This window comes from Macaca thibetana, chromosome 4 (assembly GCF_024542745.1).
Source record: "Macaca thibetana thibetana isolate TM-01 chromosome 4, ASM2454274v1, whole genome shotgun sequence".
In the NCBI taxonomy this organism is placed as follows: domain Eukaryota; kingdom Metazoa; phylum Chordata; class Mammalia; order Primates; family Cercopithecidae; genus Macaca; species Macaca thibetana.
The window spans coordinates 105,426,033-105,438,211 of record NC_065581.1 but is presented as its reverse complement, the minus strand read 5'-3'; the positions used below and the strand labels follow the sequence as shown (position 1 = coordinate 105,438,211).

Genomic DNA, 12,179 nt, shown 5'->3' with positions numbered 1-12,179 from the left:
AGACTGTGGGACTGGAGCTGCCAATACCTTTATTTAGCAACTGTGGGCCTGATAATCATAGCAATCAACGAACTGTCACATCAATAAATAACATCAAGAATATCCAGCAGTATCCAGCAGTGGCTGGGCGCCGTGGCTCACACCTGTAATCCCAGTACTTTGGGAGGCTGATGTGGGCAGATCACAGAGGTCGGGAGTTCAAGAACAGCCTGACCAACATGGAGAAACCCCATCTCTACTAAAAATACAAAATTAGCCGGGCGTGGTGGCACATACCTGTAGTCCCAACTACTCGGGAGGCTGAGGCAGGAGAATCGCTTGAACCTGGGAGGTGGAGGTTGTGGTGAGCCGAGATCGCGCCACTGCACTCCAGCCTGGGCAACAAGAGTGAAACTCCTGAGTAGCTAGGATTACAGGTGCTTGCCACCACGCCCAGCTAATTTTGTATTTTTATTCTCAAATAATAATAATAATAATAATAATAATATCCAGCAGTGTTGTTCTGCTGTCTATCATCTGCAGCCCTTCATAGTCCAAATCCCATCCTGTGGATATTCCATTTTTTCCTTTCTTCCCCTGTGCCAAGAAGCGTGTTACTGAGATGTACTATGAGATCATGCTGAGTCAAAATGATAATAAAAGACGACGACGATGAGGATGAGGGTGATGTTGAAACACTCATGGCTGAGGAATTTAATGTTGTAAAGGAAAAGAAACTCTAGCTGACACATATCTAAAGTGAGAGTCCTGTGCTGAGAAATGTTGAAGAGATATGGCATTCTGAGGCTGCCAATAAACAGATGAACTGGTCTGTTTATCTTCATAACTATTTGTTCACTTATTCAAGACACATATATGGAGCACTCCCTTTGTGTCAGGCTCTGAGCTGGGGTTGAGGCTACAAAGTTTTAATATATATAAAAAATATATTTTATATATATTAAATAAATATATAATTAAATAAATATTAAATTAAATATATATTAATATAATATAATAATATATAATATATTTACTATAGGCATTTCTTAGCTAATCTCTGTTGAGCTGGGAAGCGGAGGCACAGTTGTGCTGGAATACCTCTGTACCCCATGAAAGAGTGGTTGCTCTGAGCTTCTTGGGCCTCTCTTCCTTTCAATCCTGGTGACTGCAGCCCCTTCCCTGGGACCTCATCCTCAAGATCCAGTAACTAAAGGATAGCTCATGGTATAGCAGGGCCTCCGCTGGCATTTGTTCCAATGGGTAACTATTCATGCTACCGTAGTTATTAAATAGTTTGATGCTCAGTTCTGTGTTTATGCAAACACTACACACTACATCAGCAGCATAGGCTAGGTTAGCTGCAGAGACAAATGGCCCTACACTCTCAGTGGTTGATAACAGCAAACATTTATTTGCCACTCACACTCCATGACCATCAAGGATCTTCCATGGCTCTGCTTCACGTCTCCTCCATGCTGAGACCAGGATGATAGAGCAGCCTGTGTCTGGAGTCATCAAGGGAAAGAGAATGGTGGCCCCAGTACTACTTGGAAGGTGGCACGCCTACGTGGCACGTGGCACCTTTGTACACACTTCATTGTTTTATTGCTCTCCAGAGCACATCTTTGGCCATGCCCGAGTTAGCAGGGCAGGGACACTTCACGGTGCTGGGTAATACTACCTAGTACATGCACAGCATTTTGAAGATTCCCCTTGGTGATTTCATTACAATCTTCATCGCTCTTGGCCTGGCTGTCCCCCTTTCTTGTAAATTATTCTTGAGTTAATAGCCGTTCTTTGAGATGTAGTTAGTCATTTACACTGAAGTCAATGTGAAACCCTTCACAAATGTGGGAACATTTGAATAGTTGAAGCCTGTAGTCTCTGTGGGGAGTTTCCTTAGGAAGGGTGAAACATTTCACCAGCATCCGCTTGGTCTTTCCTCCAGCTAAAAATGTAAAATGTTGGCATAGAAGAGCTCCTCGGTGTGGTTTTGGGGTGACTTTGCTCCCCGGGTCCCTAGTGATGTGGGAGTAGCCACCAAGGCACGTAAGGCTGGCCACACAGGGTGCAGTGCGTCAGCCTGTGACTGACAGGAAGGGAAGAGAAATACGTCAGTTACTCTAACAAGAAGAATTGACTTCCTTATCTGCAGAGCCGGCTCTGGTCTCTTCTCTTGAAGCAGATGCAAAGGTAGGATGAGAATGCATGACTGGCCGTTGTAGCAGGTCGTTTTAGGAGTGGGGTGCGTAGAGATTATAGTTATTGTAACTTTTCTTAAATTTATGACATTGAAAAGGTAGGAGACAAAACATAATAAATTAGATAAAAGATATCTTGTAATTTTATTGAATAACATAATTTAATATTTGAGATAATAATGATTTAAGTGATATGGTGGAAGTAACTTCAGAGTTAAAAACCGAAACAAAACAGTAAAACACTATCCAAAAGCTATATGGTGTGATTTTTTTTTAAAGGGTAGAGTGTCATTTGCTTTCTTCTTTGGTTTGTAAATTCTTATACTTACAGTTTGTTACTGTTTTGCTGTCTCTGAATCGACTTTATTGCTTTGATCACCTGTAATTTCTAGTTTGGAGGTGGAATATCAATATCATTTTGGAATTATAAAAAAGTTAGCTAGGGTCTAATTTAAATTTCTTTTAATTAAACTTCCTTAATCCCTAAATTGCTTGGTAAGAAAGAGACTATGAGAGGAAAATGCATATTAGATATTAAATTAGAATTGGGCTGAGTGTGATGGCTCACACCTGTAATCCCAGCACTTTGGGAGGCCAAGGTGGGTGGATCCCTTGAGGTCAGGAATTTGAAACCAGCCTGGCCAACAGGGCAAAACCCCATCTCTTAAAAAAAAAAATAGACAAAAATTAGCTGAGCGTGGTGGTGGGCACCTGTAATCCCAGCTACTCAGGAGGCTGAGGCACGAGAATCACTTGAACCCAGGAGGCAGAGGTTGCAGTAAGCCAACGTCCCACCACTGCAATCCAGCCCGGGCAACAGAGCAAGACTCCATCTCAAAAGAAAGAAATTAGAATTGGTGTAGAAAAGATTATTCTGCCAAGATAGTCGGAGATTCTAATTTCTTAGCTGCTTTGCCTAAATGAAGCATAAGGTTTTGGAGTTAAACAGACCCAGTTTAGAGTGTGAGTTTAGTTAAGTTACTTAATCACTCCAAGACTCACTCTCCTTATCTGTAGAATGGGTACATTTATTTACTTCATAATGTGGTAATAAGGATTAGTAGAGACAATGTATGCAAAGTACCTAAACTATCTGGTTCAGAGTAAGAGCTAAATAAATAGTAGCTGTTGGCACAACAGAAAGCATTACAACAATTGCGAGTAGTACCTAGAAGGATATAATAATATTAATTCTTGGCCAGGCGCAGTGGCTCATGCCTGTAATCCCAGCACTTTGGGAGGCTGAGGCAGGTGGATCACGAGGTCAAGAGATCGAGGTCATCCTGGCCAACATGGTGAAACCCCGTCTCTACTAAAAAATACAAAAAAATTAGCCGGGTGTGGTGGCACGCGCCTGTAGTCCCAGCTACTAGGGAGGCTGTGGCAGGGGAATCGCTTGAACTCAAGAGGCAGAGGTTGCAGTGGGCTGAGATCGTGCCACTGCACTCCAGCCTGGCGACAGAGCGAAACTCCGTCTCAAATAAATAAATAAATAAATAAATAAATAATATTGGCCAGGCGCGGTGGCTCAAGCCTGTAATCCCAGCACTTTGGGAGGCCGAGACGGGTGGATCACGAGGTCAGGAGATCGAGACCATCCTGGCTAACCCAGTGAAACCCCGTCTCTACTAAAAAAATACAAAAAAACAAGCCGGGCGAGGTGGCGGGCACCTGTAGTCCCAGTTATTCGGGAGGCTGAGGCAGGAGAATGGCGTAAACCTGGGAGGCGGAGCTTGCAGTGAGCTGAGATCCGGCCACTGCACTCCAGCCTGGGTGACAGAGCGAGACTCTGTCTCAAAAAAAATAATAATAAATAATAATAATAATAATATTAATTCTAATGTATTTGCTCTTCCACATGAAGAGGTCAAGTTTAAAGTATGAACGCCATGGCTTCCTATTTCAGTCATGAAGTCCTATTTCTCACTTTAAAGTAACATTTTTTGTTGTTTTTGGGTGGTAAACGTCTCCCCAAATGAGAAAGAATACACGTAATCAGCAGTGAATTGCAGTGACCTTTCAGATAAAGCACCTGTTCGACTTTGTCCTCTCTCAGGTAGGTTTCAAGTTTTATAGATTCAAGCCCACGTATGAGTCTTCTAATGTTTTTTATATGTTTATTTATTTGTATGTATTTGTTTTTATTTTTATTTATTTATTTGAGACGGAGTCTCACTCTGTTGCCCAGGCTGGAGTGCAATGGCATGATCTTGGTTCACTGCAACCTTCGCCTCCCAGGTTCAAGTGATTCTCCTGCCTCAGCCTCCCGAGTAACTGGGATTACAGGTGCCCGCCACCACGCCCAGCTAATTTTTGTATTTTTAGTAGAGATGGAGTTTCACCAGGTTGGCCAGGCTGGTCTCAAACTCCTGACCTCAGGTGATCCACCCACCTCGGCCTCCTGAAGTGTTGGGATTACAGGTGTGAGCCACTGACCCCAGCCTTTTTATTTATTTATTTATTTACTTTTTGAGATAGAGTCTCACTCTGTCGCCCAGGCTGGAATGCAGTGGCCACAATTTCAGCTCACTGCAAGCTCTGCCTCCTGGGTTCACGCCATTCTCCTGCCTCAGCCTTCTCAGTAGCTGGGACTATAGGTGCCCGCCACCACGCCCAGCTAATTTTTTGTATTTTTACTAGAGATGGGGTTTCACCATGTTAGCCAGGATAGTCTCCATCTCCTGACCTCATGGTCCGCCTGTCCGATCCTCCCAAACTGCTGGGATTACAAGCGTGAGCCACCACACCCAGTCTTATTTATTTTTTTGAGATAGAGTCTCCCTATATCACCCAGGCTGGAGTGCAATGGCATCATCTCAGCTCACTGCAACCTCTGCCTCCTGGGTTCAAGCAATTCTCCTGTCTCAGCCTCCTGAGTAGCTGGGATTACAGGCGCCCACCACCACACCCAGCTAACTTTTGTATTTTTAGTAGAGACAAGGTTAGTAGAGACAGGGTTTCACCATGTTGGCCAGGCTGGTCTCAAAACTCCTGACCTCGTGATCCACCCACCTCGGCTTCCCAAAGTGCTGGTATTACAGGCGTGAGCCACCGCACCCAGCTGAGTCTTCTAATGTTAAGTACAGATTTCTGAGGAACCTGAAGCTAATACAACTTGTGGAGACTTTAGGAAAATAAAGAGGGAACCAGGTATAGGGCATCTTGGACCTTGGACAGGGCTGTGCAAATAAGGGATTCTGAAGTTGAGGTGTCATTAGCTTCCCAGAAAACTCGCCTCTGAATACGTAACAAGATAGACACGAAATTTATAAACACACATCTTCATTTCTGTGTCAGACTTTCTGATGGATATGCATATGTGCTGTCTCATTGTTGCAAAAATGAGTCTTTTAAAAGCCTATGAATAGGGAACTGAGCTGAGAGCTGTTCTTTATTCATCACCTTCCTTTGTGGCTGCCATCAGCTTCCGTGAAGAATCTATGCAAGCGGGCCGGGTGCGGTGGCTCACGCCTGTAGTCCCAGCACTTTAGGAGGCCAAGGCGGGCAGATCACCTGAGGTCAGGAGTTCAAGACCAGCCTGACCACCGTGAAGAAACCCTGTCTGTACTAAAAATACAAAATTAGCTGCGCATGGTGGCACATGCCTGTAATGTCAGCTACTCAGGAGGTTGAGGCAGGAGAATCGCTTGAACCCGGGAGGCGGAGGTTTTGGTGAGCCAAGATCGCGCCACCGCACTCCAGCCTGGGTGACAATAGCAAAACTCCGTCTCAGAGAAGAAAAACAAAAATCTACGCAAGCAAAAACGTCTTGAGGTTTTCGGGTAAAATTTCAAGGACAATGCAGTCACTCAACTTTTCCCCTGCATACGAGGCAGAAAGCGTGGTGGCTGCAAGCTGAAGCTGTGAAACTTCTCAAGGAAATAGCTGTGGTAAACAACACAGGAGTGAGCTGCTTTGAAATGACCTACAGGGCCGTGGCTTGTGGGCTTTGAGAACGTTCTGTAGTTTTCCCTTGAAAGCGTGTGTGGTGAGGACAGTCACGTTCACACGCACTCATGCTGCAGCAGATCTCTGCATTTCCACTCTGGTGACGTTTCCCTCGTACCAGGGAGGGCTGAACATTTATTTCCTTTGATCCGATGACTGGCTGCCCAGAGACAATAGATGATTGGATGAAAGAAATAGGGACCCCTGTCTACGAATAAACAATGTGTCTCTTTCCCATCCTCCTCGTCTCTTTTCTTCATCGGCTTTACTTTTCTCGTACTTTTCCCCTTTTACCAGATTTAAAAGCCAAAGTCAAGATTTGCTGTTAGGCTAAGGAAAGCAAGCAGGCATTGTTTCAAACTCCTAGTGCATGGATGACTATTTCAATCCCCTGGAGGAGTTGTCCCACACGTCTCTCCCTGGGAAGCCCTCCCTGGCCCCACCAGCCCTCTCTGCTCCTGTGTGGAGTGACTCGTGCCTTCTGATCCTTGGGTTTTTGTACTCATCTCACCATGTTATGAGTTATTTGTCTATATGTCCATGTTCTGGCTGGGATGGGCCCTTCTTAAATGCAGAGATTGGGTGTCAGTTGTTTTTAGATCCTTAATATCTGGCACGTGCTTGATACACAGAGGCCAATAAAATCAGTGTTGAACTGACACACTCAATGCCATAACCAAACTGTTTGTCTGGATGCCAAAGTTCCACTGGGATACAGCATGACCGGATAAAGACCAATGGAAACACCTGAACTGAAGTTTTCCCCACGGCTGCCTGCGTCCCTCCCAATCCCAGAACAGTGGCTTAGCTTCCTACTCTTGGGCCTTCCTGAAGGGGAGATGGAACGGTAGAAGGAACCCTTTGAGCCGGGCTTGCTTTGTTCTGGCTGTTGCTCGAGGGCTGTGCCTGGATGACTCAGTGAGTTCCCCAAACAGCCCTATGAAGCAGGGATGGCTCCATGTCACGGAGGAGGAAGGCCAGCCTCCCAGAGATGAAGCAGCTGGCCCGAGAGCACGTGGCTGAGTGCTGGCTGGGTATGAGCCCAGACTGGCTGGCTCCAAAAGTGACCCAGAGACAGGATGACTGAGTGTCGGGGGGGGACTTCTCCACGTGACTGTAGGAGAATGTTTCCCTCAGGTGGTGCTGTGGTGTGGGATGTATTCATTTTTTTTTTTTTTTTTTTTTTTTTTTTTGAGACGGAGTCTCGCTCTGTCACCCAGGCTGGAGCGCAGTGGCCGGATCTCAGCTCACTGCAAGCTCCGCCTCCCGAGTTGACGCCATTCTCCTGCCTCAGCCTCCCGAGTAGCTGGGACTACAGGCGACCGCCTCCTCGCCCGGCTAGTTTTTTGTATTTTTTAGTAGAGACGGGGTTTCACCGTGTAGGCCAGGATGGTCTCGATCTCCTGACCTCGTGATCCGCCCGTCTCGGCCTCCCAAATGCTGGGATTACAGGCTTGAGCCACCGCGCCCGGCCGGATGTATTCATTTTTAATTGCCAGACAAAATCAGGCAGATCAATGGAGTGCTGTAAAACAAAGACAGGTATCATTATAAAAATGTAGCAAGGGAGTTAGGAGACTGCATCTAGGTTCCGAGCAGGTGAGGACGGCGCCTGACTCAGTGCTTGGGACATCATAAAGAGCATTTAAGATCTTGTTGCACAAATGAGAGAGTGACCGAATAAATATCACCCTGGGAAAATGGACCTGAGAGATTTCATTATTCGAGCTGTGAGATTGTGAATTCCTGCACGAGATGATTAAAATACAATTTCAAAGATTCCTGTTAAATTCTAAAATGACTCAGATTTTTCTATGCTTTTTGGATTTCTGAAGACTGAGGCTTTCTGCAATGAGGACTCACTTGCCCCCTGCCCGTCCTTACTTCCTGCTGTACTTGAATGTAGGCTTCCTGCCCTAGAAAGGAAGTTTGACATTGCAGTAAATCTCCATGTCACAATATTCATCAGGTTTCTCAATTCAAGCAAACATCAAGTGCCTCCTTGCTGGGTGATGGGGGAATCACTGAAATCTGATGTTGTCCCTGGAAGGGAAACACTCAAGACAGAATGAAATCAGGGTCACCATCGAGATATACAAAGTAGAAAGCAGTTAAATTTGAAAGGATTTTGATTGTAAATAAGGAGAAAGTTTCTGAACTAGGTAGCCTGGATCTGGCCCTTGAAGGGCTGAAAGTAAGAGTGAGGCTGCTCTTACTGTTAGTAGCACGACTGTCAGCGGGCATTTGCTGAGTGTACTTATGAGCTCGGCAGTGTGCTCCAGAGGTCTCCACGTGCATCAGCACGTTCCATCGTCACGGCACCTCCATGAAGTGGGTGCTGCACCACTCCACTTCGTAGATGAGGACATGAAGCCCCAGACGGCTTAAGTAACTTGCCCGTCATCAGCTCAACAGCAAATAGGTGGCAGAGGTAGCTACGCACCCTCACAGCTGGCCCCAAGCCCTGGTCTCCTGACTGACCCCATCTCTTGCCTCGTTGGGCAGAAGCAAGAGTGGGGCCAACGTGTGGAAATGCAGAGTGCGTGTGGTCAGGGAATGGTCTCGAATGAGTTCAGTACAGGAGTGGCGAGCGTTCTGTGGGAACCGAGGATGGAGGGGGCAAGAGAGCTGGATCGGGAGGTCAGGACTGGGATGCCTGTGCTTTAGAATGTGTCTACGGGAAGGGAGAGCCAGCGTGACTTCACTGGAGAGTGGAAGAGTGACACATTCCCACCTCAGTATCATCACATCTGCCATCTCTCGCCCTAGAGATGCCTTCTCCTCCTTTCCATTCCTCACGCGACTCTGCTCGTCTCCCAGGCCCGGCGGTGGCGTCTCAGCTGGGCAGGTGTCCTGTCCTTTCCTGTCACCTGTCAGTCCTCCTCTTCCTCGTGGTCCATTCAGCAACATCACTGCTGCTCTGGGTGGTTGCATGTGGTGGTTTGCCTGCAAGCAGGTGGGTGCAGCCAGTTCAGGACCCCTGTGACAACTGTTCCCGTCACCCACTTTGTGAGTGTTAAAAATGTCATCCTTGGCCGGGTGTGATGGCTCACGCCTGTAATCCCAACACTTTAGGAGGCCGAGACAGGCAGATTACGAGGTCAGGAGATCGAGACCATCCTGGCTAACACAGTGAAAACCCGTCTCTACTCAAAGTACAAAAAATTAGCCGGTCATGGTGGCACACACCTGTAGTCCCAGCTACTCAGGCGGCTGAGGCAGGAGAATCACTTGAACCCGGGAGGTGGAGGTCGCAGTGAGTGGAGATCGTGCCACTGCACTCCAGCCTGGGTTATAGAGCGAGACTCCCTCTCAAAAAAAAAAAAAAAAAAAAAAAAAAAAAAAATTCATCTACCTTACTCTGTAAAAGGGCCTGAAGCACAAACCTGGTGTTGTGTGGTGATGGCGGGACAGTGTGGAGAAATGTGCAAACGAATTTTAATAGATTTCACAGAATTCCGTGACTACCTCATGTTCTACTTCAAAATGGCATGAAATCAAAAGCATTCAAGAGAGAATTATATTTGTTTCATCCATTTTTAAAGACTATGTAAAGTAACTCCATGTGGTTTTTCATTTCTTGCTCGTGTAAGTGACCAGAATTTAAATCTGTAAAGGTGCCAGAATTTAAATCTGTAAGCTCACTGCAAGCTCCGCCTCCCGGGTGCACTTTTTATTGCTAATCGCGGCTAGTTTTTTGCAAAGTGTTTGGAAGTTATCTCTGACCTTCCTGGTACTTACTATAGGCTCATTTAGCTCACTAATTAACTCCATCTGCCACCCTGAAAACCCTTAGTGGTTGCCGGGTACAGTGGCTCACGCCTGTAATCCTAACACTTTGGGAGACTGAAGCGGGCAGATCAGCTGAGGTCAGGAGTTCAAGACCAGCCTGGCCAACATGGTGAAACCCCATCTCTACTAAAAATACAAAAATTAGCCGGGCGTGGTGGCAGGCGCCTGTAATCCCAGCTACTCGGGAGACTGAGGGAGGAGAATCGCTGGAACCCAGGAGAGAGAGGTTGTAGTGAGCCGAGATTGCACCACTGCACTCTAGCCAGGGTGGCAGAGCGAGACTCTGGCCTAAAAAAAAAAAAAAGAAAGAAAAACAAAAAAACCCCAAAACAAACAAACAACCAACCAACCCCACTAATGGCTAGGAAAAACTTTATGAAAAAAACAAAACAAAAAACTTGAAAGACAATTTTAAAATGAGTAAATTGTCACCTACACATACTTTGTCTTGGAAAAATAGACTATGACTCTGTCTCAAAAAAAAAGAAGTAAAGGGATAGTGAATGATAATATGTACTTGTGTATGTAAACTACATGAGAAGACAAGGTGAAATAGTCAGATGTTTGCATACATCAAATCATATTGAGGACACTGTCTGCAAATGTGGGCCATCAGTACATGGCATAGTGATTCCAGTACTGTAAGCAATGTTGCCCTCCATGATGTCTTTCTGAAACAATAAAAAATTCTTGTTAAAGTTTGAAATGAAACAAAGTACAGTCTTCCTTCCATTTACCTACTAGTTGCCTGCCTTCCTCCTTTCCTTCCTTCCTCCCTCCCTCCTTCCTTCCTTTGACGGAGTCTTGCTCTGTCGCCCCAGCTGGAGTGCAGTGGCGCTATCTTGGTTCACTGCAAGCTCTGCCTCCTGGGTTCACACCATTCTCCTGCCTCAGCCTCCCAAGTAGCTGGGAATACAGGCGCCCGCCACCATGCCTGGCTAATTTTTTGTATTTTTAGTGGAGACGGGGTTTCACCGTGTTACCCAGGATGGTCTCGATTTCCTGACCTCGTGATCCACCCAGCTCGGCCTCCCAAAGTGCTGGGATTACAGGTGTGAGCCACCACGCCCAGCCCACTAGTTGCATTTCTAGAACATTTAGAGTATATCAAAACCCTGCAAAATATACTTTTAAATATGAGTTAAATTCTGTTGTTAGATAATTAAAATTTTTTTTTTTGCCTAAATGACTTGTCAACATTTACATGAAAATACAAGACAGTTATTTGTCACTGTGACAATCAAATAGACTCCACACATTCCTAAAGACGGGCGTATGGTACTACCCTTGTTGAAAATCTGTAGTGAGTCCCGGTGAAATGAAGCAACCGTGGTTCAAACATGTTCAATCAAATGTCCAACGCCATCAAGCCGGGGGGACACTAGAGGAACACTGGAAACCAAAGAGAAATGACCTTCCTAGGTTTCTGGTCAATCTTGATGCTACCATAGGATGATGCTCTATGCTATACCTCTTGCATCATTGCAAAAAGTCACCCATTTTTTGGAGTGGACCTTCCAAAGTTAAACAAAAGAGTACATCGGCCGGGTGTGGTAGCTCATGCCTGTAATCCCAGCATTTTGGGAGGTTGAGGTGGGTGGATCACCTGGAGTCAGGAGTTTGAGACCAGCCTGGCCAACATGGTGAAACCCCATCTGTACTAAAAATACAAAAAAAAAAAAAAAAAAAAAAAAAAAAAAAAAATTAGCCAGGCTTGGAGGCACACCCCTGCATTCACAGCTACTCAGGAGGCTGAGGCAGGAGAATCGCTTGAACCTGGGAAGCGGAGGTTGCAGTGAGCAGAGATTGCGCCATTACACTCCAGCTTGGGTGACAAGAGCGAAAGTCCATCTTAAAAAAAAAAAAAAAAAGAATATGTGTCATTCTTGTCAATAGAAGGCTTTACTCACAGTAGATGCTAAACCATAGGGTTGGTTGGTTGGTGTTCTAAGTGCTAACCAAGTGCTTGAGTGACATGGTTTATAGAAGCTAGAATCAAAGTCTAGAGAAACTAGGATCAAAGTCTCTAAAAGTGAAGAGTAACAATGATGGGATGGATGCAGCATACACTTACCTTGAGTTCTCTAAGCTCTGTCCCAGGCAACTGTGAACACCAGAAAGTATCCTGCTTTGGTCTGTATTTGAAAGACTTTTCAATGAATTACAATGAAGTGTTATATCCTTGCCTTTGAGAGGATCATTATATTGATCTATATATATTGATACAGAAAGTGCAGTTTTGCATCTTCTGCCAAG

At 45.5% G+C, this 12,179-nt stretch overlaps 1 protein-coding gene across 4 annotated transcripts in view; it reads left to right on the top strand.

Annotated features, from left to right (window-relative positions):
* The window catches only part of SYTL3 (synaptotagmin like 3), a 132,729-nt gene that overhangs the window by 5,668 nt on the left and 114,882 nt on the right, over nt 1–12,179 (top strand). For 2 of the 4 annotated variants that reach the window (XM_050786722.1, XM_050786723.1), the window contains exon 1: nt 2,072–2,175. The exons of 1 other annotated variant lie outside the window; for it this stretch is intronic. The gene's annotated coding sequence lies outside the window, so the exon portion shown is untranslated. Of the gene's footprint in view, nt 1–2,071; nt 2,176–12,179 lie in introns of those variants that run through there. One more of the 4 variants, XM_050786720.1, reaches the window with a different exon arrangement.